The following is a 7295-nucleotide window of genomic DNA, read 5'->3' as shown; positions in this document are numbered from 1 at the left end:
CTATCTGTCCAACAGATTGGAAGATCTTTGTGCCCATTCCAAAGAAAGGAGGTCCAATGGAATGCATAAGTCATAGAACAATATCATTAATGTCACATGCAAGTAATATTTCATTGAAGATAATAATGAAAAAATAATTGCAGTGGTACATCAACAGGGAGCTGCCAGAAATTCAAGCCAGATTCAGAAGAAGATGTGGCATGAAGGATCTTATTGTTAATGTTAGCTGGAGCTTGGCTAAAAGCAGGTAATACTAGAAAGATGTATATTTGTGTTGTATTGGCTATGCAAAGGCATTCAACAGTGTGGATCATAAACTATAGATCACATTACAAAGAATGAGTATTCTAGAACACTTAATTGTGCCCATGAGAAACCTGTACATAGACCAAGAGGCAGCCATTTCTAACAGAACAAGGGATACTGAGTAGTTTAAAATCAGGAAAATTGTGTGTCAGGTTAAATCCTTTCACCATACTTAATCTGTATGCTGAGCAAATAATCCAAGGAGAGTGTGACATTAAGATTGGATGAAAACTTATTTAAAAACTGCAGTAACCAGATGACACAATCTTGCTTGCTGGAAGCAAAGAGGACTTAAAATATTTACTGATGACAATCAAAGACTCCAGCTTTCAGTATGAATTGCATTTCAATGTAAGAAAACAGAAATCTTCACAACTGGACTAATAAATAATACATGACAAATGGAGAAAAGACTGAAGCTATCCAAGACTTCATTTGCTTGGATCATGGAAGTTGCAGTTCATAAATCAAGCAATGTATTGCATTAGGCTGATCTACTGCAGAAGACCTCTTTAAAGTGCTAAAGAGCAGTAATGTCAGTCTGAGGACTGTGCTGTGCCTATGGCATTTTCAACATCCTCATATGCATGTGAAAGTTGGACAATGAATAAGGAAGTCTATAGAAAACTAATGATACATTTAAATTATGGTGTTGGCAAAGAATATTGAAAATTCCATGGACTGTTAGAAAAGCAAACAAATCTATCTTGACAGAAGTACAATCTGAGTGCTCCTTTGAAGCTAGGATGGCAAGAGTTTGTCTTTCATTCTTTGGATATGTTATCATGAGGGGTAAGTCCCTGGACAAGGACATCATACTTGGCAAACTAGAGAGTCTTTGAAAAAGAGGAAGACTCCCACCAAGATGGCTTGATGCAGTGGCTACAACAATGGGCTCAAACATTACAACAATTGTTAAGGCTGGCACAGGATCAGGCAGTATTTCATGTTTTTTTCTGTTGTCCATAGGATCATGAATATGAGTCAGAACCAACTCGTTGGTACCTAACAAAAGCAACATAGACGTGAACACCTGTCAGAATGAATTAATCTCATTCTTTATAATATCAAAACAATTTTATTTATAAGTATACATGTCATAAAAGCAAAGCACAATTTCCTTAGAAATGTTATTTAATTTAGTAATACAATTATAGTTGCATAAGGTTTTTGCTTTAGAAGGTAAAACTTTTATTTTCATAAAGGTTTTTGCATGAGAAGTCCTTATTATACCAATAAAAATAAATAATTTTTCTATGTTGTTGTTATGAAGTGCCATCGAGTCGATTCCGACCCATAGTGACCTTGTATAGGGTTTCCAAGGAGCAGCTGGTGAGCTTGAACCACCGACCTTGCAGTTTAAACGACTTTGCAGTCTGACGCATTAGCCCACAGTGTCACAGGCTCCTATAGGCACTGTTTAACTGGACTGCGTAATGGAGTCCTGGTGTGGTGCTGTAGGGTAAGCACTGGACTGCTCACCACAAGGTCGACAGTTTGAACTCACCAGCTACTCTTCTGAAACCCTATTATATAGGGTTGCTATGAGTTAGAGCCAGCTTGACGGCACTTAATAACACAGCAATGGACAAGCCTCAGGAAAGGAAAAAAGGAAACATTTAGAATGCTGTCAAGATGAAAACAGAAGTCCTGAAAATGGAATGTCACACACTTTCCCAAGGTGACCCACAGCAGATTTGACACTTACTGGGTCTCTGAAGTCAGATGAACAGGCTTATAAAATCACTGCCTGAGTTTCCTTTATGATGTTCTGTGTTACAACATGTTGTAAAGTGCCTTTGGGTCGGTTCTAACTCATAGCGACCCTGTACAGGGTTTCTGAGGAGCAGCTGGTAAATTTGAACCACTGACCTTGAGGTCCAGTGCATTTTCCTACAGCACCACACCAGGATGCATTCTGAGAACAACATAAACACAAAATAAAGCAACACACAACAGAAAACTACCTGTATAATTTCAAGGAGTTCTGGTTAGGTTAACCAAAAAAGTTCCCTCTTAAGCAATGAATCTGTGTTTCACAACAGGAGGGGAACTGCTTGCTGCCTGTTCCCCTGTAAAAATGTCTTGCAATATCTGGTGATTACACCTAAAACGGGAACACGAAAAGTCAGATGACAACACTTAGCAAAAATGAAGAGGAGCATTGGGTTTCTCAGAATTTTGGTCAAAGGACTGAGACTCCCTGTAGCTTCCACACCAATTTGTGTGTCAGATCATATTGACCCAGAGCTCCTTGAAAATAGAATTGCCCCAATTAAATGTTGAAACAACACTTTTTCCAGATTTTCTCAGGGTCACAAAAACCTAGGCATGCAAAACTGGAAGTCTGGACCAAACTGTCTGCAAGAACTTGCAAAAAGGACAGAAACAACTTTTTCCACAACCATATGCCACAAAATGAAACAAATTTTTTTTTTTTTTTTAAAAAGGGAAAGTCAAGACAAAAATGAAAACTCATTTTCTTAAAGTCACCATTTAAATTACAAATAAGTTCTAGTACACTTATTTTAAAGCACAAACCCCCAAACTAGCATCCTAATAAGGGAGAGGAAAAAAAAAATCTAGATTCATTTATCAAGGATATTAAGAATTTGATAGAAACCTTGGTTACCAAGTATTACATAAAATTCCTAGCAGGGGGTAAATCTTCTGAGGTTTTAAATCTGCATAGAGAATTTCAAAATAGCCACATTCCTAGTGAGACTACACTAAGCAGGTAGAAGAAGCACATGACAAAGCCAGTGCTTACTTGTATTATATTGGACAGAAGTCCCATACGGGAGCTCCATATTGTACCCAGATATGACATCTTCCAATTTCAGCAAAGGTTTGGAATTAGTTCCAAGTTCAGAACTCTTGGGCTCAATAAGAATCCTGATGGGGGAGCACCATGAGTTTTAGGCAGTGTGCCTGGAGTTGCAGAGACCTCGGCTCAGTGCCCATAGGCAGTCTGAGCTCCTTGCCTCGCGTCTGAACTGGCTTATCTTGACCATGTGATCTTTAACTTTTTTCGTGGCTAGTGATCACCCTACTGGCAGTTGAAATCCACCATTCACTCCTGGAGAGAAAGATGAGGCTTTCTGCTCCCATAAAGATTTACAGCCTCAGAAACCCTATACAGAGTAGCTATGAGTTGGAATAATAATAAACCATGAGCCAGCACAATAATTCAAACAGAAAAGAATTTTGCTCTACTTTTCATCAGCAGTGACAATAACAATGAAAAACACCCTTGACTCTCAGAAGAGGTAAAAAGGAAAACTGCAAAGAAAAGCTTATTAGAACAGAGTTCTCTTTTGAATTTTATAAATTATATGAAATTTATAAACCCACAGACATGGTCAAACCCTCCGACTGATGCTTAAACACAATCTTGAATATATGTAAGAGCTTTATTTTAGAATCTAATTTTAGTTTCTTACAAATTTACCTGAACCCTGGTATCGTAGTGGATTACAAATTCAGCTGCTAACCTCAAGGTTAGCAGTTTGAATCTACCAGTTGCTCCACGGGAGAAAGATGAAGCTTTCGGCTCCTGTAAAGATTTCCAGCCTTAGAAACCTTATAAAGGGTCACTATGAGTCGGAACCAATTCCACGACACACAACCATCAGCACCACCACAAGCTGACTTACTATTTTTCCTGGATCCTTTAAGAGACTATCAAAGGCATTTCTACTTTCACCTGCAAATGACTTCTGCTGGAAAACATAGGGAGAGCTGGAAGAATTCTCAGATAAAAACCACATGCACGGCAAGACTTAATAAGACTGCGTGGAAGCTCGAAATACGAGTTCAAAAATTTAAGATGGTTCATCTCACAGGTTCCCTGGGGCCTGTGAAATCAGGGGTAGTAAAATACCCATTTCTCTGGCACCAACTCTTGACCTCCCAGAAATCCCACTAGGAAAGACTCATTTGGACCTTACCATAATGTTGTAGGGAGTGAAAAAGACCCCCAAGTTCAAATGTATTATTATTGTTGTTAAGTGCTGTCGAGTTGGTTCCAACTCATAGCAAACCTGTATAGGTTTCTGAGGAGCAGCTGGTAGGTTTGAACTACTGGCCTTGTGGTTAGCCGTCCAGTGTTATCCTATAGAGCTGCACAAGGACTTCAATATATATTATGTTGTGGGTGTTAAGTACTGTCAAGTTGATTCTGACTCATACTGACCCTGTGTAGGGTTTCCTAGAAGCAGCTGGTGGGTTCGAATTGCTGACCTTGTGGTTCAGAGTCCAATGCTGCCCCTACAGTGGCACATCAGGAGTCCAGTGTATATTATGTTGTTGCTAAGTGCTGTTGAGTTGGTTCTGTTCATAGCGATCCTGTATAGGGTTTCTGAGGAGCAGCTGGTGGGTTTAAACTGCCGACCTTGTGGTTTGCAGTCCAGTGCTGATCCTACAATGCCACACCAGGACCTGTCTGTTGTTTGGTTGAAAATTGAATTATGGGGGTGAGTTCAGTTCCAGATCGAAAAGGTAACTAAGGGTTATAGTCTTGGGGGTTCCACCAGTCTCCATCCAACCAGTGAGCTTGGTGTCTTTTGTGATTTTGAAATTTAGTCTACAATTTTTCCCATGCAATCAAGAACTTTCCAATGTGATCCCTTTCAGAGACATTGGTGGTGGTAGCCAGGCACCATCTAGTTCTTCTAGTCTCAGGGCGATGGAGACTGATGTTCTTGTGTTCCATTAGTCCTTTAGACTAATGGACTCCAAGCATATTCAATTCCCATCACTCCTCTTTCTTCTGCACATGGAGAGACTAATAGTTGCACTTTGATGGCCATTTATGAGCCTTTAAGGTTCCTGCTCACCAAAGTAGGATGTAGAACATTGTCTGTGTAGATTATGTTATGCCAATTGGTCTTGGTGTAACAGGCCCTTCTCCTATAACTATGGTCAGGGGACTTATTCCCTCAAGGTGTTTGGTTATATCAAGAAATTTTCATAAGTTAAGGTCAAAGCTTTCTACATTGCCAATTAGTGGTCTGAAATAGCTCAGCAGAGGTTGAATTTATGTCGGGACTCAAAATGATTTTCGGGCTGCCACTGTAAACCACAGCCTTCTGCGGACCAAGTGTTCGGAATTTAAGCTCTAATGCCTGTCTTAGAAATGAGTTAATTGGCAGAAAGAGAACAAGAGAATATGAATAAAGTATGTACTTTAGTTAATAAAAAAAGTGAGTTGGATCACTGCAATGATTTTTTGTCCTCTTCCATAGAAAATTATAGTTAAAGAAAATTCTACAAAGGGAGAAGAGAATGTGAGGAGGCCTGGCAGAGATACCCACCAAAGTGGCTTTGCTTTGGAAATAGCACAAATGAAAATGAGATGCATTTTGGTGACTAAAAAAGGACCAGATGATAAAGGAATGAAGGCACTCACAAAAGATATTTTGATCCAATACATTCTAAGGATGTATTAGTTACTTCTTTATATATATATATATCCCTTAAATATATATAGGATAAATAACTTTTAAAAATACAGGAAGATTTTAAAGAAAAATGCAAAAACAACCAAGACAACTTACCATGAACTTTTCAAATATTTCAATATTTCAATCCTGGGCTGAGACCAAATGAGACACCATAGTCAAGGGGATATTTTCCTTTTTTTAAAATCACCTTTTGAATGAATGAAAACATGACAAAGACAAATGAAAGTTAGAGCTAGAGAAGTTTTTTCATGAATATTCTAATGGTATGAATTTTGAAGGATGCCTAACGCAGTTTTGAATTATCCACCTATCTTATTGCAAAGCATAACAGAGCTCAGTTCTTAGACAGTTACTTTAACTGAAACCAAGTAAAGCACTCCCAATTTTAAATACTGATACTAGGGAACGAAATTTTCTCTTTATTATTTTCCCCCTCTGTTTTACAAAGAATCAAGGGGAATCAAGATGTGATAGAACAGATGGGGGAGAAGGGGAAAATCCCTAATATCCTAAGAGGCATTCCTGTATCTCTGTGAGTCTGTGGATTACCAAGTTGCAGGTGAAGCTGCACTTTTCTAGGTGCAGTTTCCAGCAATGCAAGAAACATGCAAGTAAAGGCAATGAATGTCATGTCGTTGTTCCTTTCTGAGCTAAATCTTTCCTGACTTGTCTTTACACAGTGAGCCTGACCAAAGATCCCTCAGACGGTAAGCTCTTTAAGGGTAGAGACAAGAGTTTTGATTTCTTTTTGTTATTTCCCAACATGAAGCAAAATATATTATTCCCAAGGCATGTTTTGCCTTTGCTCTGGTGGCTTTCCTGATAAACAGGCAACAAGAAGGCCAGCCTGAAGTTTTAACTTAATCACTTATTGGAATCAGTGATATTTTAAATCTAAAAGTATTTTTGCTAGTTAAGGATTTTTTTATGCAAGTGATGTTGCCGTTGGTTTGTGGCAAACAGAAGGATAGAGAACTAGGGGCCTTGGGTGAGAGCTACAGAGAGCAAGTGCAGAGGAGCCAGGGTCTGGCCCAGTCAGAAGCTGGTAGACAGAATACTCACACCAGGGAGGGCCTCGTCCCCCCCACCTCCGACCCCCCCTCCCCCAACTCCCTGTGTTTGCCTTTCCCTTGCAAATGTTATTTGACAAAAGCAATTACACTAATTTCCTTCCCTCGGGCTCAATTCTGTTTTTGACTTGATGACTTGGAGGAATAATTATGCTTGCTCAATACAGAAAACACATCCACCCCATCTCAGCTGTGCACCCAGGAGTGCTGGCTGAGCAAATCAAGCCGGGGTGACAGGAGACATTTGCGTGTGTTAATGATTCTGCTTGTCCACAGGTCGTATCCTGGGATCTGGCGCATTTGGGAAAGTTGTTGAAGGAACTGCCTATGGATTAAGCCGGTCACAGCCAGTGATGAAAGTAGCAGTGAAGATGCTGAAACGTAAGTGACTTTTCCTGTGGAACTTTTTGAACATGGAGATATTGAGTTAAGGCCAGATTGAGGACTAGAACCT

General features: G+C 39.5%; 1 protein-coding gene across 1 annotated transcript in view; it reads left to right on the top strand.

Moving 5' to 3' along the window:
* PDGFRA (platelet-derived growth factor receptor, alpha polypeptide) overlaps positions 1-7295 on the top strand; it is a 70133-nt gene that overhangs the window by 38757 nt on the left and 24081 nt on the right. The gene's annotated exons all lie outside the window — the stretch shown is intronic.

The sequence above is a fragment of the Chrysochloris asiatica genome, unplaced genomic scaffold (assembly GCF_000296735.1).
Source record: "Chrysochloris asiatica unplaced genomic scaffold, ChrAsi1.0 scaffold00115, whole genome shotgun sequence".
Lineage (NCBI taxonomy): Eukaryota > Metazoa > Chordata > Mammalia > Afrosoricida > Chrysochloridae > Chrysochloris > Chrysochloris asiatica.
This window is presented reverse-complemented; position numbering and strand designations above follow the sequence as displayed.